Raw genomic sequence first — 26,504 nt, 5'->3', positions numbered from 1 at the left:
ATTTTAAAAGCATGTAAAGCAGAAAAGCAGGGGTTAAAATGTTCTCATGTTATGATCTCAGTGATATAAGCATATATGCAGTATAGCTGACTTCCTCCTGATGCACTGCTGTGTTAACCAACTGTGTCTGTTAGGAATTGCATTTGGTTGCTAGTAATAAAAAACAGAAAAAACATAGCTTTTAAAATATATTAAGTGTTTTCTTTAACATAGGAAGTCTGCAGGTACACAGACATAGCTAGCTAGTGTGGCAGCTCTGTAATTATCAGGCACCTGGGTTTCTTTCATCTTTCTATCCCATCTTCCACATAACACCGCAAAGTTGCTTCATAGTCTGAAATCACTGCTGAAGCTCCAGCCAGCTTGCCCACATTCCAGGCAAGAAACAGAAAGAACACAGAAAACCAAAACCAAAGGACATACATTGGCTACCTATCCCTCTTTAAAGGAGTCTTACTCAAAGTCCAGCCAACAATTCTAATTTGCATCTCATTGACCAGAATGTAGTCACATGCCTATACCAAGCTGGACAAGAAGCTGAAATGTGTGGTCTTTTCATTGGACACATTGCCCTCTCAAGTTAAAAACAGGGTCCTCAGCCATATGATGAGCTCCATTTCCTCTGGAGAACATTCTGATTGATGCCCTTAGTACATGGAATCTTCAAAGCTGGGGGTGTCTTCCCTGGTGTCCCCATACACCCCTTTGCTCCCTCCAGCTGAACTGCACACCCAACATGAGAAGCTGTGTTGTTCCTAAACTTGATGACAGGTTGGTATGCCAGAAAACTGTGTGATTTATTTAAATAGGACATAAAAAGTATCAAAAGTCTCTTTTAAGAGAATGAAAAGATTAGCCACAGACAGGGAGAAATTCATTGCAAAGCACATATTTAATACAGAATCCAGAATATATAAACAATTCTTAAACTCAAAAATAAGAAAACAACCTAATGAAAAATAATGGGCAAAAATTTAAACAGACACTTCACCAAAGTAAATATATAAATGGCAAGTAAGCACATGAAAAAAATGCTCATTGGCTGGGTGCAGTGGCTCATGCCTTAATCCCAGCAATTTGGGAGGCCAAGGTGAGAGGATTGCTTGAACCCAGGAGTTCAAGACCAGCCTGGGCAACATCACAAAACCCCGTCTCTACAAAAAGCTCAAAAATCAGCCAAGTGGGGTGGCATATGCCTGTAGTCCCAGCTTCTCAGGAGGCTGAGGTTGAGGCTACAGTGAGCCATGATTGTACCACTGCACTCCAGCCTGGGTGACAGCACAAAACCCTGTCTCAAAAAAAAAAAAAAGAAAAAGAAAAAAAAGGCCAGGCACGGTAGCTCACGCCTTTAATCCCAGCACTTTGGGAGGCCAAGGCAGATGGATGAACTGAGGTCAGGAGTTCAAGACCAGCCTGACCAATATGGTGAAACCTCGCCTCTACTAAAATTACAAAAAGTAGTGGGGCAAGGTGGCATCCCCCTGTAGTCCCAACTACTCAGGAGGCTGAGGCAAGAGAATTGGCTGAACCCCAGAGGCGGAGGTTGCAGTGAGCCAAGATCATGCCACTGCACTCCAGCCTGGGTGTCAGAGTGAGACACCATCAAAAAGGAAGGAAGGAAGGAAGGAAGGAAGGAAGGAAGGAAGGAAGGAAGGAAGGAAGGAAGGAAGGAAGGGAGGGAGGGAGGGAGGGAGGGAGGGAGGGAGGGAGGGAGGGAGGGAGGGAGGGGAGGGGAGGGAGGGGAGGGAGGGAGGGAGGAAGGAAGGAAGGAAGGAAGGAAAAAAAAATGCTCATCAATGGACAGCAGGTGGTTAGAAAAAAGTTTGGTTTGTTTTGAGACAGAGTTTCGCTCTGTCTTTCAGGCTGGAGTGCAGCGGCACTGTCTCTACTCACTGCAACTTCCGCCTCCCGGGCTCAAGTGATTCTCCTGCCTCAGCCTCCCGAGTGGCTAGGATTACAGGCGTGTGCCACCATGCCTGGCTAGTTTTTGTGTTTTCAGTAGAAACGGGGTTTCACCATGCTGTCCAGGCTGGTCTTGAACTCCTGACTTCAGGTGATCTGCCTGCCTTGGCCTCCCAAAGTGCTGGAACTACAGGTGTGAGCCACTGTGCTCAGCCTAACTGAGGCTAAATTTGTGCCGAAATTAGGCCGGGTACGGTGGCTCATACCTGTAGTCCCAATTACTCGGGAGGCTGACGCATGACAATCACTTGAACCCGGGAGGTGGAGGTTGCAGTGAGCTGAGATCACGTGCACTCCAGCCTAGGCGGCAGACCAAGACTCTGTCTCAAATAAATAAATAAATAAATAAATAGATTATTGATATACACCATAGCATGCATGAATCTCAAACTAATTATGCTGAGTGAAAGAAGCTAGAGAAAAAAAGAGACCATACTGTATCATTTCCATTATATAGAACTCTAAAAACTGTAAACTAATCTATAGTGACGGAAAGCAGCTGGAGGTTACTTGATTATGGCAGAGGCAGTGGGTGCAGCAGGGAGGAGTAGAAGAGGGGGATTATTTAAGGCACGAGGGAACTTTTAAGGGTGATGGAAATGTCCACTAAGTTCATGGCGCTGATGATTTCACAGGTATATGCATATGTCAAAACACATCAACTGTGCATTTTAAATATGTGCAGTATATTTTTGTCAGTTATACTTTAATAAAGCTGTATTTTAAAACCTATTAAATATGAGTGTGAGCCAGCTGCGGTGGCTCATGCCTGTAATTCCAGCACTTTGGGAGGCCGAGGTAGGCAGATCGCTTGAACTCAGGAGTTCGAGACCACTCTGGGCAACAAGGTGAAATCCCGTCTCTACAAAAAATACAAAAATTAGCCGGACATGGTGGTGTGCACCTGTGGTCCCAGATACTCCAGAGGCTGAGGTAGGAAGATCACCTGAGCCTGGGAGGATGCAGTGAGCCATGATCACACCACTGCATGCCAGCCTGGGTGACACAGTGAGACCCTGTCTCAAAAAATATATATAAGAGTGTGAGAGGAGGGAGTAGGGGGAAAAAAGTGTTACTTCTATAAAAACTAAGATGAATCAGTTCCTCAAAAAATTAAAAATAGAATTACCATATGATCCAGCAATTCCACTCTGGGTGCATACCCAAAAGAATGGAAAGCAGGGACTTGGACTTGAACAGAATTCATAAACCCATGTTCATGGCGGCATTATTCACAATAACGAAAACATGGAAGCAACCCAAGTGTTCATTGACTGATGAATGGATAAACAAAATGTGGCACATCCATCCAGTGGAATATCACTCATCCTTAGAACGGAAAGAAATTCTTTGTTTTTTAGATGGAGTCTCGCTCTGCCGCCCAGGCTGGAGGTACAGTGGTGCAATCTCGGCTCACTACAAGCTCTGCCTCCCGGGTTCACACCATTCTCCTGCCTCAGCCTACTGAGTAGCTGGGACTACAGGCGCCCGTCACCATGCCCAGCTAATTTTTTGTATTTTTTTTAGTAGAGACAGGGTTTCACCATGTTAGCCAGGATGGTCTTGATCTCCTGACCTTGTGATCCACCCGCCTCAGCCTCCCAAAGTGCTGGGATTACAGGTGTGAGCCACCGCACCAGGCTGAGAAATTCTAATATATGCTAAAACAAGAATGAATTTGGAGGACATTATGCTAAGTGAAATAAGCAAGTCACAAAAAAAACAAATACTGTATGATTCCACTTATCTGAGATACCTAGAGTACTCAAATTCACAGAGACAGAAAGTAGAATGTTGCTTGCCTGGGGATGGCGGCAGTGGGAAATGGAAAGTTAGTGTTTAACGGGTACAGGGCTCCAGTTTGGGAAAATGAACAAAATTCTGGAGATGGATGGTGCAAAATAACACATGTACTTAATACCACTGAACTGTACACTTAACAAATGGTTAAGATGGTTAAATTAAATGTTTAGACTTTATGTTATGTGTATTTTACCACAATTTTTTTTTAAGTGCAGAAACAAAAACTGAGTTGAAAGCTTTAGAAAGATGCCCTAAAGGCTTGTCCATCAAAAATGCTATCACACTAGGGAGGAGAACAAGACTGGAACCCTCTAGCGCTCCTCCCCATCACAAAGATAGCCTAAACAATGAATAAACAATGATATATGTATATAGATAGATAGGTATAGAGAAAGAGAGAGACATGCAGTTTCGCTCTTGTCACCCAGGCTGGAGGGCAATGGCGCAATCTCGGCTCACTGCAACCTCTGCCTCCTGGGTTCAAGAGATTCTCCTGCCTCAGTCTCCCAAGTAGCTGGAATTACAGGTGCCCACCACCATGCCCAGCTAATTTTTGTATTTTTAGTAGGGAAGGGGTTTCACCATGTTGGCCAGACTGGTCTCAAACTCCAGACCTCAGGTGATCCACCTGCCTCAGCCTCCCAAAGTGCTGGGATTAAAGGCATGAGCCACCGCCACCGGCCAACAATGTTATTTTAACAAAAAAAACTGACGAGAGTGCCAGAGTTCATCAGATGGGTGAAAGAAACTTGAGATGGCTACACAGAGAACAGAAGAAAATGCTAGGACTCTACCACTCCAACCCCCCACCAGGATCAACTGGGAACCAGGAGGTAAGCAAGAGGGTGCCAGCAACCCCCATCAACACCTTGGCCACCTACAGACCTTACCTCTGGAGTTCCCTGCAATTCTCACAGACACCAAGCTCAGCTGAGGAAGCTGCCTGGAGTCCACACAGCAGTACTCCTCCAAAGAAGAAGCCAACGCTGTGCCGTGCCCCCTGTGCCCACATGGCTACTCTGCTATGCCATCTTGGAATTGGGACAAGAGGCAGAGAGCATCTTGTTCCCAGGGTGAGTTGCCATGGGTCCCCTTCATCCCTGAAGCTAAGTCACCCTGCACCCCAGCCCAGTGGCCCAACATCCCCAAGGTAAGCTGCCGGCAGCAGTTACACCCTTCCCTGCAGGGCCCAGTAGAGGTAGAGCCTCTCCACCTACCCCTCCTTCTGCCCCCTTGGGCCAGAGCCTAACTGATTTCCTAGGCACCCTGCCTCCTAAACACAGTACCTTGGATGCTCAGGACAGTCACATCTCTCTGGTGCCTAAGTTGAAGAAGTGCCTTATATCCCAGAAAACAGTACCTTGGCTGCCTAGAGCAGTCACTCACCCCAGTGCCTAAGCTAAAATGGTGCCCTGCATCCCAGAGAAATAGTTCCTGGGCTTCCCAGGACAGTCATGTCCCCTATTACCCCCAAGCATGAGCCAAAGCAGCATACCAGTCCCTGGGGAATCAGTGCCCTGGCCAAGCTGAGCAACCGTGCATCCCAGGACTGAGCTGACCCAGTACCCCCTGTCCCAGGGAAATAGAGCTGTGGCTGAACTGACATTCTGCCCTACAGGCCAAACAACCCTAGTACTCTGTTTCCCCAGAGCTGGGCTAGCTCTCTAGAGTCTGAGCCACTGACATACCCCTCTCCCTGGGGAGTAAAGTCATCACTGTGCTGTTCCTTGCCCCCTCAGTGCCCAAACAACAGCTATGCTCCACCTTTCTGGGATACTTGCTGCCGCTGCACCTGGCATCACACAGTCTGGAATATTGCCAAGCTCCACAATCTCTTGTTCTAGAGTCACACTACACAATGCTTCATCCCCTGGGATCTGAGTTGCCGCTGAACCCTATTGGCTTAAGTTCCTGAATTGCAGCCATACCCTGTTTCCCAGGCCCAAATCTTCAGAGCACTTCTTCCCAGGAGTCAGGCCAGTACTGTGCCCTGTCCCTCCCAGCAGTAGAATCACAGGTATAACCCAGCCTGTGGGTCTGAGCTGATAAGGGGTGCTTCGGAGTCACAGATGCTGGTTCTTTGGGCAACATATATCCAACCCTGCCACAGAGAGCAAAGCTGCACCCCATGACCCAGGTGGCATAATAGGCTTGCAAGACCCTGACCCTGGAACCCCCGCCCCACAGCCACTCTTAAGCACCTGCACCTGGAACCCAGGGCTGCTACAGCTGCTTGTAGGCCATGTCAGACTTGATACCAAGAGAGATCCCCTTGGCTAAGTCTTCCCCTTGTGGGTTAAATGAGAATAGGAGGACCTCAAGTACCCTTGACAATGAGGACATTAACAACCTATGATGCCACTGCACAAACATCTACAGCCTAGGCCACGGGGGTGCTCACAGTTATTGCTGATGTCCAGTGCAGCTGAAGAAGCTGCACAGAGACTATACCATTGCACCTATCCAGAAACAGAGTCATCACACTCTTTCCAACTGGCACACTACAACCCAGCTGCAGATGAAAACCTTTCTCTACACAAGCCATTCTAAAAAGTTTGGAAGAGGTGATTGATCTACTAGATGTACAGACATCAATATGGGGACATGGGGACACAAGAAACTCAAAAATCAAGAAAATATGACATCACCAAAGGAACATAATAACTCTTTAGTAAGAGACCCAAATGGGAAGGAAATCCACAAATTTCAAGAAAAGAAATTCAAAAAGGAATCTTAAGGAAATCAACAAGATACAAAAAAATACAGATAGGCAATCTGATAAAAATCAGGAAAACAATTCACAATGTGAAAGAGAAATTCAACAGAGATAGGAATAATTTTAAAAGAAACAAACAGAAGTCTTGCAGTCAAAAAGTTCAATGAATGAAATAAAAAATGCAATAGAGAGCTTCAGCAGAACTTGATCAAGCAGAGAAAGATTCTCTGAACTTGAAAGGTAGATCATTTGAGCTGGGAGTGGTGGCTCATGCCTGTAATCCCAGCACTTTGGGAGGCCAATGTGGGTGGATCACCTGAGGCCAGAAGTTCGAGACCAGCCTGACCAACATGGAGAAACCCCATCTCTACTAAAAATACAAAATTAGTTGGGCATGGTGGCTCATGCCTGTAACCCCAGCTATTCAGGAGGCTGAGGCAGGAGAATCACTTGAACCTGGGAGGCGAAGGTTGCAGTGAACAGAGATCGCACCAGCAGTCCACTCCAGCCTGGGCAACAAGAGTGAAACTCCATCTCAAAAAAAAAAAAAAAAAAAGAAAGAAAAAAGAAAGGTCATTTGAAATTACCCAGTCAGAGAAAAAAAGAAATAAGAACAAAAAAGTCAAGAAAAATTACAAGACTTATGAGACATTATTAAGCAATCAAATATTTATATTACAGGAGTTTTAAAAGGAGAAGAGAAGGAAAAAAGTATAGAAAACCTATTTAATGAAATAATAGCTGAAAACTTCTTAAGTCTGGGGAAAGATATGGACATCCAGATCAAGGAAGCTCAAAGATTCCCAAATAGATTTAAACCAAAAAGGCCCTTCCTGAGGTCATTATAGTGAAATTATCAAAAGTCAAAGACAAAGAGACTTCACACAGAAAGCCTCCAAAAAAAGAAAAAAAAGAGAATTCTAAAAACAGCAAGAGAAAAGCATTCAGTCATATATAAAGGAATATCTATTAGACTAGAGCAGATTTCTCCACAGAAACCTTACAGGCCAGTGGAGAATGGGATGATACAGTCAAAGTGCTAAAAGAAAATAACCATTGGCCAAGAATACCATACCTAGCAAAGCTATCCTTCAGAAATTAGTTAGAAATAGTCTTTACCACACAAGCAAAAACTGAAAGAATTCATTACCACTAGACTAGCCTTACAAGAAATGCTCAATGGAGTCCTACATCTGGAAGCAAAAAAGAGAATCATCACTATTATGAAAACATAAAAGTGTAAAACTCACTGGTAGAGCAAATACACAAAGGAGAAAAAGAATCAAATCTTATCACTACCAAAAAAACAAACAAAACAAAACAAAAACCCAAACCACAATCATAAACAATAAGAAAGAAAGGATACACAAATCAATCAGAAAACAATTAAACTGACAGGGACAAGTCTTCACCTATCAACAATAATCTTGAATATAAATAGATTAAATTCCTCCATTTAAAAGATATACACTGCCTGAATGGATAAGAAAATAAATGACCTAACTATATGCTACCTATAAGAAACTCACTTCACCTGTAAAAACACATATAGACTGAAAATGAAGGGATGGATAAAGATATTCCATGAAAACAGAAACCAAAATTGGCAGGAAAAGCTATGCTTACATCAGATAAATCAGGCTTTAAGTCAAAATGGTAAATAGAGACAAAGTCATTAAATAATAATAAAGGGATCGATTCAGCAAGAGAATATAACAATCATAAATTATATGTGCCAAACAATACAGCACCCAGATACATAAAGCATAAATTATTAGATCTAAAGGGAGAAACAAAGGCCAGGCACAGTGGCTCATGCCTGTAATCCCAGCAGTTTGGGAGGCTGAGGCAGAACGGTTATTTGAGGCCAGAAGTTCAAGACCAGCTGGGCAACATAGTGAGACTCATCTCTACTGAAAAAAAAAAAAAAAAAAAAAAAGCCAGGAAAGGTAGTATGCACTCAGGAGGCTGAGGCAGGAAGATCACTTGAGCCCAGGAGTTTGAGGATACAGTGAGCTATGATCATGCTGCTGCACTTCACTCTGGGCAATAAAGTGAGACCCTGTTTCAAAAAAAGTGGGGGCCAGGCACGGTGCTCACATCTATAATCCTGGCACTTTGGGAGGCCAAGGCAGGAGGGTCGCTTGAGGCCAGGAGTTCAAGACCAGCCTGGGCAACATAGCAAGACTCCGCCTCTAATAAATAAAAGTAAAATAAAAATGTTTCAAAAAGTAGAGATAGAATCCCAATACAGTAATAGTTGGGGACTTACACCTTACTCTCAGCATTGGATAGATCATCTAGATAGGAAATCAACAAAGAAACATTAAATTTAAACTGCACTATGTACAGACACTTACAAAACATTTCGTCAAACAGCTCCAGAACACATTTTTTTTTTTTGAGACAGAGTCTTGTTCTGTTGCCTAGGCTGGAGTGCAGTGGTATAATCTCAGCTCACTGCAACCTCCACCTCCTGGGTTCAAGCAATTCTCCTGCCTCAGCCTCCCAAGTAGCTGAGATTACAGGTGCACACCACCACACCTCGCTAATTTTTGTATTTTTAGTAGAGATGGGGTGTCACCATATTGGCCAAGCTGGTCTTGAACTCCTGACCTCGTGATCCATCTACCTCAGTCTTCAAAAGTGCTGGGATTATAGGCATGAACCACCACGCCCAGGCAAATACATATTATTTTTATCAGCACATGGAACATTGTCCAGGATAGACCACATTTTAGGCTACAAAACAAGTCTCAACAATTCTAAAAGAACTGAAATCATGGCCAGGTGTGGTGGCTCATGCCTGTAATCCCAGCACTTAGGGAGGCCGAGGCAGGTGGGTCACCTGAGGTCAGGAGTTAGAGACCAGCCTGGCCAACACAGTGAAACCATGTCTCTACTAATAATACAAAAATTAGCTGGGCGTGGTGGCACACACCTGCAATCCCAGCTAGCCAGGAGGCTGAAGCAGAAGAATTGCTTGAACCTGGGAGGCAGAGGTTGCAGTGAGCCCAGATTGTGCCATTGCACTCCAGCCTGGGTGACAGAGCAAGACTCCATCTCAAAAAAAAAAAAAAAAAAGAATTGAAATCATATCAACTATCATTTCTGACCACAGTTAAACAAAACTAGAAATCAGTAACAAGAACTTGTGAAATTGTACAAATACATGGAAATTAAATAACATGATCCTGAACAATCAATGGTTCAATACAGAAATTAAGAAGAAAATTTAAAAATGTGTTGAAACATATAAAAATAGAAACACAACAAAGCAAAACCTATAGGATACAGCAAAAGCAGTATTAAGAGGAAAGTTTATAGGAATAAATCAATACAGTAAAAAAAAAAAATCTAATGAAGTATCTCAAGGCACTAGAAAAGAAAGAACAAACAAAATGCAAAGTTAGTAGTGGGAGAGGTATAGTAAAGACCAGAGTGGAAATAAAACAAATTGAGACTTAAAAAACACAAAAGATCAGGCCGGGCGCGGTGGCTCAAGCCTGTAATCCCAGCACTTTGGGAGGCCGAGGCGGGCGGATCACAAGGTCAGGAGATCGAGACCACAGTGAAACCCCGTCTCTACTAAAAATACAAAAAATTAGCCGGGCGCGGTGGCGGGCGCCTGTAGTCCCAGCTACTCAGGAGGCTGAGGCAGGAGAATGGCGGGAACCCGGGAGGCGGAGCTTGCAGTGAGCCGAGATCGCGCCACTGCACTCCAGCCTGGGCAACAGTGTGAGACTCCGTCTCAAAAAAAAAAAAAAAAAAAAAAACACAAAAGATCAACAAAAAAGTTGGTTTTTTTGAGAGGATAAACATAATTGACAAGCCATTAGCCAGATTAACCAAGAAAAAAAGATAAAAGACCCAAATACATAAAATCAGAAATCAAAACAGAGACATTACAACTGATACCACAGAGGCTGCTCTGCCTGTGGAGTAGCCACTCTATTGTTTCTTTACTTCTCTAATAAACTTGCTTTCACTTTACTCTGTGGACTCACCCCAAATTTTTTCTTGCGTAAGATCCAAGAACCCTCTCTTGGGGTCTGAACTGGGACTGCTTTCCAGTAACATCTTCCATGGTGAATCACAAAGGGATGATACTGAAGAGACCCCTGACCCAACGAAAATAGATTGCAGCATCAATCGGCCAATTTTGGAGTCAAGAAAACTTTTCAATTATTTATAGCTTTTAGCAATTGAGTAAAGAATCCTCCTGTAAGCAAAATTTGGAGCATATTTCTTTCTCTCTACTTGATTTCTCCAGAATTTGGGAACTATTTGTGAGTATTCTTAACTTATGGCAATATAGTTATTTACATGAGTGCAAAAAGCAACTGTTTTCTTTTGTAACAGAACACAATTGGAGACTGGCTCTTTTACCAAGGCTTTGACTGGCATGGCATTCTTTCAGATATAAACAGATTCCTTTAAGGAATAAAAGCCCCTTGGGAAAACTGTCCTCATATCTCGTCTGCACAGTCCCTGTACAGGGTTCCTCACCTATGGTAAGTATAGAATGTCATTTTCTGACAGGCTTAGGAGACCCAAGTTATCTTGGGACCTCGAGAGGACAGAAATTTACCAAGCTCATACAGGTATTTGCAGTCACAAACCCATGGCTTGGCTCAAGGCTTTAAAAAGTCTAATCCATGATTCCTTATGGAACTAAGATCCATCAAAGGCAGTTTTAAAAGGTGCCTATATGGCAAATAATTATTCTTGCTGCACTTCTACAAACAATCAAGACAATTATAATATGACTAAAGCTTATTTTGCAAACGAAACCATGATTTGGTTTTAATAAAAAGCAAGACTGGAGAGAGAAAATTTGTGTTTCAAAAACTATGGAACACCTGTTATTAGATTCTAGTCTTGTCTGTTGTTTTTAAGTTTTTTCTGCAATTTAGATTGACCCTGCTTATTTCTGTGAATCAATTAGTGATTTCTGGCTGCTGCTCAGAAGAAACAAGAGAAACAGGTAATATAAAAATCTGGATCAGTCTTCTAATTCTGGGCATATATTAGAATTGGGTAGCAACCCCAAATCAGCTTGGTTCCAACCCTTGCCCAGTTCCTGGAAAGACTTCTCATTTAGTTTACTTGGAATGCTTTACTTATATTGATTTGTTGTTGTGAAACATATTGCTGTTGTACTCTTTGTGTAGGAAAGGAGGATAAGCTTACTCAACAATTTCTTAAATTGAACACTTATTAATCTTCCTGATATCACCTTTTATCAGAAGTCAGAGTTATGAATGACCCTCACCATACCAGCATTTTCTTTTTTCTTTCCTTCTTTTTTTTTTGAGATGGAGTCTCGCTCTATTGCCCAGGCTGGAGTGCAGTGGCACCACCTCAGCTCACTGCAAATTCTGCCTCCCAGTTTCAAGCGATTCTCCTGTCTCAGCCTCCTAAATAGCTGGGACTACAGACACACACCACCACACCTGGCTAATTTTTTTTTTTTTTTCTGTTCTTTTGAGACAGAGTTTCACTCTGTCACCCAGGCTGGAGTGCAATGGTGCGATCCCAGCTCACTGCAACATCTACCTCCCGGGTTCAAGTGATTCTCCTGCCTCAGCCTTTGAGTAGCTGGGATTACAGGCACCCACCACCAGGCCCAGCTAATTTTTGTATTTTTAGTAGAGATGAGGTTTCACCAGGTTGGCCAGGCTGGTCTCAAGCTCCTGACCTCAGGTGATCCACCCACCTCAGCCTCCCAAAATACTGGGATTACAGGTGTGAGCCACCGTGCCTGGCCTAATTTTTGTATTTTTACTAGAGATGGGGTTTCACCATGTTGGCCAGGCTGGTCTCGAACTCTTGACCACAGGCAGTTGGTCCACCTCAGCCTCCCAAAGTGCTGGAATTACAGGCATGAGCCATTGTGCCCGGCCTTTATACCAATGTTTTCTGACTGAGTGCCTCTCTACTCTAAATACAAGAGACCCTAATAGATAGAAATATCATCACCCCTATTCAGCCAGAAGAAGTTAGAGAAGATAGATATTCATCTGTCTACAACCCATAGGATTAAGGGTCCCCTTGTAAAAAGGAGGGAAAAATATGTCAGAGGTGTTCAAATCAGAGCCACTCCATCTTCAACAGGGCCTGGGTAAAATGAGGCTGAGACATGCTGGGCTGCATTCCCAGGAGGTTAGGCATTCTTAGTCACAGGATGAGATAGGGGATCACAAGATACAAGTCACAAAGACCCTGCTGATAAAATGAGATACAATAGGCCAGGTGCAGTGACTAATACCTGTAATCCCAGCACTTTGGGAGGCCAAGGTGGGCAGATCACCTAAGGTCAGGAGTTCAAGACCAGCCTGACCATGGTAAAACCCCATCTCTGCTAAAAATATAAAAATTAGCCCGGCATGGTGGTGCATACCTGTAATCCCAGCTACTTAGAAGGCTGAGACAGGAGAATCGCCTGAACCTGGGAGGTGGAGGTTGCCGTGAGCCAAGACTGTGTTACTGCACTCCATTCTGGGCAACAGAGTAAGACTCTGTCTCAAAAAAAAAAAAAAAAGGGCAATAGAAAAAACCAGCCAGCCAAAACCCACCAAAACCAAGAAAGCAACGAAAGTGCCAATAGCATACTAAAAAGACACTCCCACCAGTGCCATAACAGTTTACAAATGTCATGGCAACATCCCTAAGTTACCCTATATGGTCTAAAGGGAGGAGGAACTCTCAGTTCCAGGAATTGTCTGCCCCCTTCCTGGAACACTCGAATAATCCGCCCCTAATTTAGTATATGATAATAAATAACCATAAAAATAGCCAACCAGGAGCCCTCAGGGCTGCTCTGCCTATGCAGTCGCCATTCTTTTGTTTCTTTACTTCTCTAATAAACTTGCTTTTACTTAAAAAAAGAAAAAAAACTGATACCACAGAAATACAAAGGATCATTAGAGACTATTACAAACAACTATACATAAACAAATTAGAGAACCTAGTGGCTATAACCTGGCATTCATATGCAGAAAAATAAAAGAAAACCAGCCAGCACGGTGGCTCATGCCTGTGATCCCAGCACTCTGGGAGGCCAAGGCAGGTGGATCATGATGTCAGGAGTTCGAGACCAGCCTGACCAACGTGGTGAAACCCCATCTCTACTAAAAATACAAAAATTAGCCTGGCGTGGTGGTGAGCGCCTGTAATCCCAGCTCCTTGGGAGGCTGAGGCAAGAGAATCGTTTGAAACCAGGAGGCAGAGGTTGCAGTGAGCTCAGATCATGCCACTGCACTCTAGCCTGAGTGAGAGAGTGAGACTTCATCTCAAAAAAAAAAAAAAAGAAAGAAAGAAAGAAAAGAAAAGAAAACCTAGCAGGAATTGAGAAATTCCTGGACACATGAAAACTACCAAGATTGAACCAAGAAGAAAAAGAAAACCAGAACAGACCAATTCCAAGTAACAAGATTGAATCTATAATAAGTCTTCCATCAAAGAAAAGCACAGGACCCGATGGCCTCACTGCTGAATTCTACCAAACATCTGAAGAAAAACTAATGCCAGTTCTTCTCAAACTCCTCCAGAAAATTGAGGGGGAAAGAATTCTTCCAAACTTGTTCAATGAGGCCAGCATTACCCTATACCAAAACCAGACAAGTACACAACAAAAGAGAGAGAAAGAGAGAAAGAAAAAAAGAAAGTTACAGGGCAATGTCTCTGGTAAATATAGAGGCAAAAAATCCTCAACAAAATACAGGTCAACCAAATTTAGCAGCACATCAAAAAGATGATTCACCATGATCAAGCGGAATTTATTTCAGGGATACAACATACACAAATCAATAAACACGATACATCACATCAACAGAATGAAGGACAAAAACCACACGCTCATCTCAATAGATGCACAAAAAGGACTTGATAAAATTCAGCATCCCTTCATGATAAAAAGCTCTCAACAAGTTAGGTAGAGAAGGAATATATCTCAACACAATAAAGGCCACATAGCACAAAATCATAGCCAATATCATACTGAAAGGGGATAAGTTGAAAGCTTTTTCTCCAAGATCCAAAACAAGACAAGAAAGCCCACTATTACCACTTTTATTCACCACAGTAGTGGACGTACTAGCCAGAGCAATTAAGGAAGAGAAAAAAATAAAGAGCCTCCATATTAGACAACAGGAAGTCAAACTGTCCCTGTTTGCATATAAACTATTGTATATAGAAAAGCAAAAGACTTGCTGGCATGATGACTCACACCTGTAATCCCAGCACTCTGGGAGGAGGAGGTAGGTGGATCACTTGAGGACAGGAGTTCGAGACCAGCCTGGCCAACGTGGTGAAACTCCATATCTACTAAAAATACAAAAAGTAGCCCAGCATTATAGCGCAAACCTGTAATCCCAGCTACTTGGGTCGCTGAGGCAGGAGAATGGCTTGAACCCAGGAGGAGGAGGTTGTAGTGACCCGAGGTGATGCCACTGCACTCCAGCCTGGGAAACAGAGTGAGAGTCTGTCTAAAAAAAAAAAGAAAGAAAAAAAGAAGAAGGAAAGAAAGAAAGAAAAGAAAGAAAGAAAGAAAGAAAGAAAGAAAGAAAGAAAGAAAGAAAGAAAGAAAGAAAGAAAGAAAGAGAGAAAGAGAGAAAGCAAGCTAGCTCACTCCACCAAAAAAACTCTGAGAACTAATTAATGAATTCAGTAAAACTTCAGAATACAAAATCAACGTACAAAAATCAGTAGCATTTATATACACCAACAACAAACTAGTGGAAAAGGAAACCAATAAAGCAATCCCATTTACAATAACTACAAAAAATCATATCTAGGAATAAATTCAACCAAGGAAGTGAAAGATCTCTACAATAAGAGCTGTTAAACACTGATGAAAAAGATTGAAGAGGACATAAAAAAACTGAAAGACATCCATGTTTATGGATTAAAAGAATTAATACTGTGAACATGACCATACCACCCAAAGCAATCTACAGATTCAATGCAATTCATATCAAAATACCAAAGACATTCTTTACAGAAATACAAAAAGCAATCCTAAAAATTGTATGGACCCCACCCCGCAAATAGCCAAAGCAATCCGAGCAAAAAGGACAAAGCTGGACATATCACACCACCAGACCTCAAAATATATTAAAAAGACCAAAACAGCATGGCACTGGCAAAAAAAAACAGACACATAGACCAATGGAACAGAATAGGAAATCCAGAAATAAACCCATGTATTTACAGCAAAACTGATTTTCAACAAAGGTGACAAGAACATTCATTGGGGATGGAACACTCTTTTCAATAAATGGTGCTAGGAAAACTGGATATCCAAATGCAGAAAAATGAAACTAGAGCCATATCCCTCACCATATATAAAAATCAACTCAAAATTGGTTAAAGACTTAAATGTAAGACCCAAAACTATAAAAGTACTAGAAGAAAACATAGAAGATATACTTCAGGACATTGGTCTGGGCAAAGATTTTATAAAGAAAACCTCAAAGCACAGGCAACAAAAGCAAAAGTAGATAAAAGAAATTATATCAAACTAAAATGTTTCTGCATAGCAAAGGAAACAATCAACAGAATGAAGAGATCACCTGCAGAATGGGGGAAAATATTTGCAAACTATTCATCTGACAAGGGGTTAATATCCAGAATATACAAAGGACTCAAACAACTCAACAGCAACAAACAAACAAAAGTCCTCCAATTAAAAAACAGGCAAATGAGCTGAATAGATATCTCTCAAAAGAAGGCAGACAAAAACCAACAAGCATTTTTTCTAAATGTTCAACATCACTAATCATCAAGGATATGCAAATCAAAATGACAGTGAAATATCATTGCACCCCAGGTATAGTGGCCATTATAAAAAAAATGATAATAACAACAAACGCTGGCAAGGAGGCTGAGAAAGGGGAACTCTTTCTGCAGGTGGGAATGTAAATTAGTACAGCCATTATGGAAAACAGTATCAAAGTTCCTCAGAAAAACTAAAAACAGAGCTACTATATGACCCAGCAATCCTTCTACTAGGTATATATCCAAAGGAAAGGAAATCACTATGTCAAAGAGCTGCACACCCATGTTTATTGCAGCACTCTTCATAATAGCCAAGATATGAAATCAACCTAAGTGTCAAACAACAAGTGAACGAATAAAGACAATGTGGTATATATACACAATGGAATACTATTTAACCATTTAAAAAATGAAATTCTGTCATTCATGGCAACATGAATGGGCTCAGAGGACATTACTGAAATAAGCCAGGTACAGAAAGATAAATATCAAATGCTCTCATTCATATGTGGAAGCAAAAAAAGTTGTTCTCATAGAAGTAGAGAACAGCATAGTAACCAGAGGCAGGGAAAAGGAAGGGGGAGAGGGATAACCAAAGGTTGGTTAACAGATTCAGAAGCACAGCTAGATAGGAGGGATAAGTGTTAGTGTTCTATAGCACTATAGGGTGACTATAACTAACAACAATTTATTGTACTTCTGTTTTCTTTTTCTTTTCTTTCCTTTTCTTTTTTTTTTTTTTTTTTTTTGAGACAAGGTCTTGTTATGTCACCCAGGCTGGAGTGCAGTGGTGCCATCGTCTCTCACTGCAACCTTAAACTCTTGGACTCATGTGATTCTTCCACCTTAGCCTCCAGAGTAGCTGGGACTACAGGCGTGTGCCAACATGCCTGGCAATTTTTTTTTATTTTTTGTAAAGATGGGGGTCTCACTATGTTGCCCATGCTGGTCTCAAACCCCTAGCCTCAAGCAATCCTCCTGCCTCAGCCTCCCAAAGTGTTGGGATTACAAGCTTGAGCCACCAAGCCTGGTCCTGTATATTTTCAAATAGCTAGGAAAGTGTATTTGAATATACACAATAAATAAATGATAAGTGTTTGAGTTGATACACATGTTAATTACCCTGATTTGATTATAACACATTGAATATATGTATCAAAATATCACTGTACCGCATAAAATATACAATTATTATGTGACAATTAAAAATAATAAAGGCCAAAAAATACTGTCAAATTATATAATGGCAAGACAACTATAAAATCCTCAGTAAAAAAAAACTAGAAGGATTTTGCCCGTAAATAATTCAAAAGGATCTTTAGTCTCCTGTTGCACTTCAAAGCAGCCGAAACTGACTACTGGAGAGCATGCCTTAGGAGGGTTCCTATAAGAGGTACTCAGGGAATTCCAACCAGGGGATCATGGCTCTACATCAAGACACCAACTAGTAAATGCAAATTTGTGTGTTTTGGTGAAAATATTTACATATGTATCATTTTATACTACTATTCCCTACATTGATGTTTTACCTAACAAACCAATAAGGCTTCATTCTGATTGCATGAGACAAAGAGGATTTTTTATTTATTTATTTATTTATTTATTTATTTTATTTTTTTGAGGTGGAGTTTTGCTCTTGTTGCCTAGGCTGGAGTGCAATGGTGCGATCTCAGCTCACCACAACCTCCGCCTCCCAAGTTCAAGCGATTCTCCCGAGTAGCTGGGATTACAGGCATGTGCCACCATGCCTGGTTAATTTTCTTTTTTTTTTTTTTTTTTGTAGTATTAGTAAAGACGAGGTTTCTCCATGTGGGTCAGGCTGGTCTCAAACTCCCAACCTCAGGTGACCCACCCACCTCGGCTTCCCAAGGTGCTGGGATTACAGGCATGAGCCACTGTCCCGGCAAGAGAACTTCTAAGAACATAAAAATGAAGACCTAGAAAAAAAAACACACCAAAATGCTGACTGTCAGGCCTCTGAGCCCAAGTCAAGCCATCATATCCCCTGTGACCTGCACATATACATCCAGATGGCCTGAAGCAAGTGAAGAATCACAAATGAAGTGAAAATGGCTGGTTCCTGCCTTAACTGATGACATTCCACCATTGTGATTTGTTCGTGCCCCAGCTTAACTGAGCGATTAACCTTCTGAAATTCCTTCTCCTGGCTCAGAAGCTCCCCCACTGAACACCTTGTGACCCCTGCCCCTGCCTGCAAGAGAAAAACCCCCTTTGACTGTAATTTTCCACTACCCACCCAAATCCTATAAAACGGCCCCACCCCATCTCCCTTCACTGACTCTCTTTTCAGACTCAACCCGCCCACACCCAGGTGAAATAAACAGCCTTGCTGCTCACAAAAAGCCTGTTTGGTGGTCTCTTCACACGGACGTGCGTGACATTTGGTGCCAAAACCCGGGCAGCTAGCATTCCAACTTCTGTCCCTCATGGCCAGTTTTTCTCCTTCTCATCGGTCACTCCTACCTATTCTCCCACTGAAACTTCCACCTATCAATCTCTTCCCACACAAGGCAAATGGTTCTTGGACCAAGAAAAATATCTCCTTCCAGCCTCACAGGCCCATTCTATTCTATCATCATTTCATAACCTCTTCCATGTAGGTTACAAGCCACTAGCCTGCCTCTTAGAACCTCTCATTTCCTTTCCACCGTGGAAGTCTATCCTTAAGGAAATCACTTGTCAGTGTACCATCTGCTATTCTACTACTCCTCAGGAATTGTTCAGGCCACTTCCCTTCCCTACATATCAAGTTTGGGGATCTGCCCCCACCCAGGACCGGCAAATTGACTTTACTCACATGCCTCAAGTCAGGAAACTAAAATACCTCTTGGTCTGGGTAGACACTTTCACTAGATGGGTAGAGGCCTTTCCCACAGGGTCTGAGAGGGCCATCGCGGTCATTTCTTCCCTTCTGTCAGACATAATTCCTTGGTTTGGCCTTCCCACCTCTATACAGTCCAATAACGGACTGGCCTTTATTAGTCAAATCACCCAAACAGTTTCTCGGGCTCTTGGTATTCAGTAGAACCTTCATACCCCTTACTGTCCTCAATCTTTAGGAAAGGTAGAACGGACTAATGGTCTTTTAAAAACACACCTCACCAAGCTCAGCCTCCAACTTAAAAAGGAGGACTCTGTCAAGGATAGAGCCCAAAAACTCACCAACCAAGCAAGTAATTACACTGAACCCCTTGGGCACTCTCTAATTGGATGTCCTGGGTCCTCCCAATTCTTAGTTCTTTAATACCTGTTTTTCTCCTTCTCTTATTAGGACCTTGTGTCTTCCATTTAGTTTCTCAGTTCATCCAAAACTGTATCCAGGCCATCACCAATCATTCTTTTTTTTTTTTTTTTGAGATGGAGTCTTGCTTTGTCACCCAGGCTGGAGTGCAGTGGCGCGATCTCAGCTCACTGCAAGCTTCGCCTCCCAGGTTCACACCATTCTTCTGCCTCAGCTTCCTGAGTAGCTGGGACTACAGGCACCCGCCACCACGACTGGCTAATTTCTTTTGTATTTTTACTAGAGACAGGGTTTCACCGCGCTAGCCAGGATGGTCTCGATCTCCTGACCTCGTGATCTGCCCACCTCGGCCTCCCAAAGTGCTGGGATTACAAGCATGAGCCACCATGCCTGGCCTTTCACCAATCATTCTATATGAAAAATGCGCCTTCTAACAACCCCACAGTATCACCCCTTACCACAAAATCTTCCTTCAGCTTAATCTCTCCCACTTTAGGTTCCCACACCGCCCCTAATCCTGCTCAAAGCAGTCCTGAGAAACATCACCCAATATCTCTCCATACCACCCCCCCAAAATTTTCCCTGCCCCAACACTTCAACACTGTTATGTTATTTTTCTTCTTAATATAAGAAGACAGGAATGTCAGGCCTCTGAGCCCAAGTCAAGCCATCATATCCCCTGTGACCTGCACATATACATCCAGATGGCCTGAAGCAAGTGAAGAATCACAAATGAAGTGAAAATGGCTGGTTCCTGCCTTAACTGATGACATTCCACCATTGTGATTTGTTCGTGCCCCAGCTTAACTGAGCGATTAACCTTCTGAAATTCCTTCTCCTGGCTCAGAAGCTCCCCCACTGAACACCTTGTGACCCCTGCCCCTGCCTGCAAGAGAAAAACCCCCTTTGACTGTAATTTTCCACTACCCACCCAAATCCTATAAAACGGCCCCACCCCATCTCCCTTCGCTGACTCTCTTTTCAGACTCAACCCACCTGCACCCAGGTGAAATAAACAGCCTTGCTGCTCACAAAAAGCCTGTTTGGTGGTCTCTTCACACGGACGTGCGTGACACTGACGTTAATCATTCATAAGTGAGTTCCTATTTTTTTCTTCATATGTTCTTAGATTTTCCTAAAAGTATATGTTACCTTTGTCTGGCCTCTGAGCCCAAGCTAAGCCATCATATACCCTGTGAACTGCACATATACATCCAGATGGCCTGAAGCAACTGAAGATCCACAAAAGAAGTGAAAATAGCCTTAACTGATGACATTCCACCACTGTGATTTGTTTCTGCCCCACCCTAACTGATCAATGTACTTTGTAATCTCCCCCACCCTTAAAAAGGTTCTTTGTAATTCTTCCCACCCTTGAGAATGTACTTTGTGAGATCCACCCCTGCCCACAAAACATTGCTCCTAACACCACCACCTATCCCAAAACCTATAAGAACTAATGATAATCCCAACACCCTTTGCTGACTCTCTTTTCGGACTCAGCCCAAAAAGAGAGTCAGTTCAAGGTATGGAACCACAGAATAGAGTTGTTCACCTGCACCCAGGTGAAATAAACAGCCTTGTCGTTCACACAAAGCCTGTTTGGTGGTCTCTTCACAGGGACACATGAGACAACCTTTATAAAAATTTAAGCAATAAACTGTTTTAAAGCAACTATCTGGGCCAGGAGCAGTAGCTCACCCCTGTTATCTGAGCACTCCAGGAGGCTGAAGCAGGAGGATTGCTTGAGGCCAGGAGTGTGAGACCAGCCTGGGCAACATAGTAAGACCCATCTCTACAAAAAATTTAAAAATTAGCCAGAGTATGCTGGTGCATGCCTATAGTCTCAGCTACTCAGGAGGCTAAAGTGGGAGAATTGCTTGAGCCCTGGGAGGTCAAGCCTGCAGTAAACCATTATCACACCACTGTACTCCAGCCTAGGCAACAAAGCAAGACCCTGTCTCCAAAAAAAAAAAAGACTGATGGTAGTAGAGTTTAAAATAGTGACAAAAGTGATGACGATGGTGTAATGTGATCTCCAGGACAGGTGGCCCAAAACAACAGGCTCAAGGGAGATTTGGCATCTTCTGGATAAACCCTTAAGGGGTTCCTGAATCTCTATGGAGGGAACCAGACCCGACCAGCCCTCAGATGCATAAGATGTGGAGCCCAGGCACTGACTCCCAGGACCTAAGGCAGGTGAGCCCAGGACTCCACTATGGTTATATTATGCACTTCTGGACACCTAGCCCTGCCCTGGGCACTGAAGGGAAGAATATGAGAAGGAAACAAAATTTAACCGTTTCTAGACATAGGCACAACCACTGGCAATCATGTATCAATTATCTCATTTATTCCTCGATACAACTGGTCAAAGCAGCCAGTCAACTCTGCTGACCATACTCTCTTTTGGTAGGGGACAGGGCTATAAAAGTTATTTTTTTTTTAAGTTTTTTTTTTCTTTTTTTTTCTTTTTTGATACAGTCTTGCTCTGTTGCCCAGGCTGCAGTGTGGTGTCACGATCTCGGATCACTGCAACCTTCACCTCCTGGGTTCAAGCACTTCTCCTGCCTTAGCCTCCTGAGTAGCTGGCATTACCGGCACCCACCACCATGCCCAGCTCATTTTTTTGTATTTTTAGTAGAGACAGGGTTTCACCATGTTGGCCAGGCTGATTTCGAACTCCTAACCTCAAGCAATCCACCCGCCTCAGCCTCCCAAAGTGCTGGGATTATAGGCATGAGACACCGCGCCTGTAAAATTTAAACTGTAAAAGCAATATGTGCTTATTGTTAAAAATAAATAAATATAACAGTACTGATTTGTCTGGAGTAAAACATCCTGTTCCTCAACACTACTCAACTCCTGCCAATTCTCCAGAGGTAGCCCCTGGTAACAGTTGGGTGGGTATCCACTCAGCCTTGGTCTGTGTGTGTACAAACAAAGTAAATATGGTTGAGTGATAACTAGATGCACAGGCAGATATCAAGGTATGGAACCACAGAATAGAGTTGTTCCCCAAGATACCTGCACCGCTCACTCCCTCACCTTCTGCAAATGCCATCAGGTCTTCTCTGACCAACCTATTCAAAGTGCTGTTCCCCAGACCCCCCAACTCATAATCCCTGTATCTGCTTCACTCATGGTTTCTTTCTCTCCAGGGCATTTTTCATCATCTGACATCCGTATGTCATGTTTTTGGGTTTTAAAAATCTGTCTCTCTTCATAAGAATGTAATTCCATGAGACAGAGAACTTGTTCCCTGCTGCATCCTCGTACTTAGAACAGTGCCTGGCACACAGTAGGCACTGACTAAATACTGGTTGAAAGAAAGGAATGAAAGAAGAGAGGGAGAGAGAAGGAGGGAGGGGAAGGGAGAGGAAGAGGGGGAAGGAAAAATGTAGCACTCTAAATGCAAACAGGCCCATACTATACATATTACAGAATTTGCTCTTTTCTCTTAATAATATAGCAGACTTTTTTAAAACCATGGTACCTCATTAATGCGAAAAGCTGCAAGGTATTTCTGTGAATAGATGTCATCATTTACTTAACCCACTCCTTCCTTCCTGAAACTCTGTGTAGGCAGTAAGTGGAGAAAGGGGCAAAATAAGGTACCCCCAGTTCATGGCTCTTGGCAATAAGCTTTCCCAAATTTCAGTCTAGGAAATTGACTGTTTGTGGATCAGGTCATGCAAAGTTACCCTCAAGAGACATAAAGGAGACCTGGCTGGAGGTGAAGAAAAGATGTGTTCATTGGATGCCAAAGATCGGTAAAAAGGAGATGTCACTGAGGCACACTGCAGTGAGGCCCATGGGGGCAGAGCCAGGGAAATGGTGGCCTGCCAGGCCCAAGTGTTGGGTCCTCCTGGCAGGCATTTCCCTGTTGGTGAAGTGGCCTGGGCAAGGCTCAGAGCCCATGGGCACTGAACTCTCAGATTGTGTTCTCAACTTGCCAGGCCTGGAGCTGAAACTAGGCCTCATAAAACTTAGAAACTAGGCCTCACATAGAAAAAATTAACACCAGGTGGCTCTGGATAGGGTCCCACCCTGCCTCGATAGGGTCCCACCCTGATAGGGTCCCACCCTGCCAATTCCGGGAAACAACCCCATGGGGTCCCACCCTGCCTCGAAGTTCCCGGAATCAGCAACTCCAAGAAAAAACCTCATAAGGTCCTGCTCTAACCAATTAGAACAAAACACCTTGCTCAGGCCATAGCTAGACCCAATTACCACGCGCCTAAAGCTTTGTTTGAATTTCGCGCCTTAAGCTGTGTTTGAACTTGTGTTTGCCTATATAAACAACCTGAAACAAGCGCTCGGGGTCCCAGGGCCAACTTAGAGCTTGGGACCCTAGCGCGCTAGTAATAAATAACTCTCTGCTGTGAATCTTGTGTCGGTGGTCCTTCGCGGCGAAGGACCTCCCTGCCCAGGAGGGAATCGACAGTTCGGTTCCAACACAGCAAGTTCACTCAGCACTCAAAGAGCTGCTGCAAGGGGAGAAGGTGCCAGGAAGTTCATCTGACAGAAAAATGTCTCTTTGGGAAACAGTACATTGACTTCTGATTTGATTCATAAATCTTTGTGGACTTGTGGATTACAGAGAGCCAGGGGCTTCCAGTCCTATCAACTCAGAGGAGACACAGAGGAGATGAAATTTGGGGCCAGCTCAGGCAAAGGCCAGATGTGGGCAGGAGAGGACTCACTAAGGAAACCAGGTCCTCAGGCTGACCCGCCTAGCTCCTAGCTCACAAAGCCATTGTGTAGATTAAATGAGGTCAGAGCTGTGGGTCATGGGGCTCAGGGCCTGGTACACAGTAGGAGGTCATTAAACAGTAGGTATTTCTTGTTTATTATTTTGAAGAAGGTGAGCAATGGCATAGGGCAGGTCACACAATGGTGACTCACGCCTGTAATCCCAACATTTTGGGAGGCCAAGACAGGAGGATCGCTTGAGCCCAGGAGTTCAAGATCAGCCTAGGCAATATAGTGAGAACTCATCTCTACAGAAAGTTTAAAAAGTAACCGAGCATTGTGGTGCATACCGGTAGTCCCAGCTACTCAGGAGGCTGAGGTGGGAGGATCCCATAAGCCCAGGAGGTGGAGGTTGCAGTGAGAAGAGATCATGCCCCTATACTCCAGCCTGGGTGACAGAGTAGGACCCTGTCTCAAAAAAGAAAAGGGAGGGAGGGAGGGAAGGAGGGAGGAAGGACAGAAGGAAGGACAGAAGGAAGGAAGGAAGGAAGGAAGGAAGGAAGGAAGGAAGGAAGGAAGGAAGGAAGGAAGGAAGGAAGGAAGGAAAAAGAAAGGAAATAAATCAGGAAGTGTAAGTCCTCCAGGTTTTTCTTTCTTCCAGAATTATTTTGGTTATTCCGGGTCCCTGAGGAGGAATCTACATTTTTTCAAGCTCCCCAGGCAATTTGTAGGTCCTTAGAGAACCACTGCACTGTGCCATATCACACCTCTAAACTCTGCTCCCTTGGCCTCTCTGGCCTTTTGACCTTTCCTGATTCTCCTTGTACCACTCCCACACCCTTCTTCATGGTTTCCTTCAGTCCACCCTGTGATATTTCAAGCACTCTCATGGTTTAAGTGACACCCACTGCTGACAACTCATTGCAGCCCTGATCTCTCTTCTGAGATTCAAGCTCACACATGGAGTTGCCAACTCAGCGTCTCCCCCAGGATATCTCAGGGCTCTTCTGACACACACCAGCCAAAACTCAACCTATCATCTTTCCCTCCAGCCCTACCCTTCTGCTTGGGGTCCTGATGAGATCACCATCCTCCCAGTCACCTGAAAACCCGGCACCAGGAATAATCTTGGATTATTCCCTCACCCTCACCACCTGCATCATTCAGTTATCAGTGCTGCCAAACACAACTCTTTTTTTTTTTCTTTTCTTTTGAGGTGGGGTTTCACTCTGTCACCCAGGCTGGAGTGCAGCGGCGCAATCTTGGCTCACTGCAACCTTTGCCTCCCAGGCCCAAACGATCCTCCCACCTTAGCCTCCCAAGTAGCTGGGACTACAGGCGCACATCAACACATTTGGCTAATTTTTTTATATTTTTGTAGAAATGGTGTTTTTCCATGTTGCTCAGACTGGTCTCAAACTCCTGGACTCAAGTGATCCACTTGCCTTGGCCTCTCAAGGTGCTGGGATTACAGGCATGAGCCACTGCACCCGGCCCAAGCACGCCTCTTAAATGTGTTTCAAAGGAGTTCCTTCCTCTCTTGGACCACATCTGTAGTTCAGGCTTCAGCATCCCTCCCCTAGACAACTTCACTTCCTTCATAAGTGGTGTCCCTGTCTCCCAACTTGTCCCTCTTAACTCCATCCTCCACCGTGTAGCCAGCGTGATCTTTCCAAAAAGCAAATCTAAAACTTTCAATAGCTCCCACTCCCCAGAGACACCTAGGGTCTGTGTGGACACTAGTTCATTCGTCAGCCACTTTCACTTTCACGGCTGAGATAAATGTTTCACTAGGTGGTGGTTTGTTCTTGGCAACAAGATGATCTTTTGTAAATGGGTGTCTCACTGACCTTGCAGAAGTGAAAGTTTACTACACCTGTATAAACAGGCTTGGCTAATGTACTAGCACGACTGCTAAAAGAGCAGTGACTGGAATTTTCATAGTAAACAATGCAGCATCTCCTGCCCTAATTTCCCCAGCACCAGGGGCCTTCTAGTCAGGATTCCCCAGGCCCACACTTTCTAACATCTCTCTTTCCTTTTCCAGCCCACACTGGTCAGTTACAGCTTCCTACGTCCCAGCTGTGTGTTTCCTGTGAAAAGAATAAGAGGGTAAATGAGAAGTTATTTTAAAGGACGTGAAGTGGGGAACTTCCTCTGGAAAGAATATCTAAACACACACTTGATGTTTCTCTTTTTTTTTTTTGAAACAGTCTTGCTCTGTCACCCAGGCTGGAGTGCAGTGGCACGATCTTGGCTCACTGCAACCTCCGCCTCCCAGGTTCA

General features: G+C 43.6%; 1 protein-coding gene and 1 long non-coding RNA gene across 6 annotated transcripts in view; both read right to left on the bottom strand.

The window, feature by feature from the left end:
• Window positions 1-26,504, bottom strand: part of NEURL1 (neuralized E3 ubiquitin protein ligase 1) — a 99,831-nt gene that overhangs the window by 52,241 nt on the left and 21,086 nt on the right. The gene's annotated exons all lie outside the window — the stretch shown is intronic.
• Window positions 22,719-25,441, bottom strand: LOC144331334 (uncharacterized). The gene is made up of 2 exons (XR_013398391.1): window positions 23,985-25,441; window positions 22,719-23,490 (listed from the first exon to the last, which is right to left on the bottom strand). It is a non-coding gene; the product is annotated as an uncharacterized LOC144331334 (long non-coding RNA).

The sequence above is a fragment of the Macaca mulatta genome, chromosome 9, assembly GCF_049350105.2.
Source record: "Macaca mulatta isolate MMU2019108-1 chromosome 9, T2T-MMU8v2.0, whole genome shotgun sequence".
In the NCBI taxonomy this organism is placed as follows: Eukaryota; Metazoa; Chordata; class Mammalia; order Primates; family Cercopithecidae; genus Macaca; species Macaca mulatta.
This window is presented reverse-complemented; position numbering and strand designations above follow the sequence as displayed.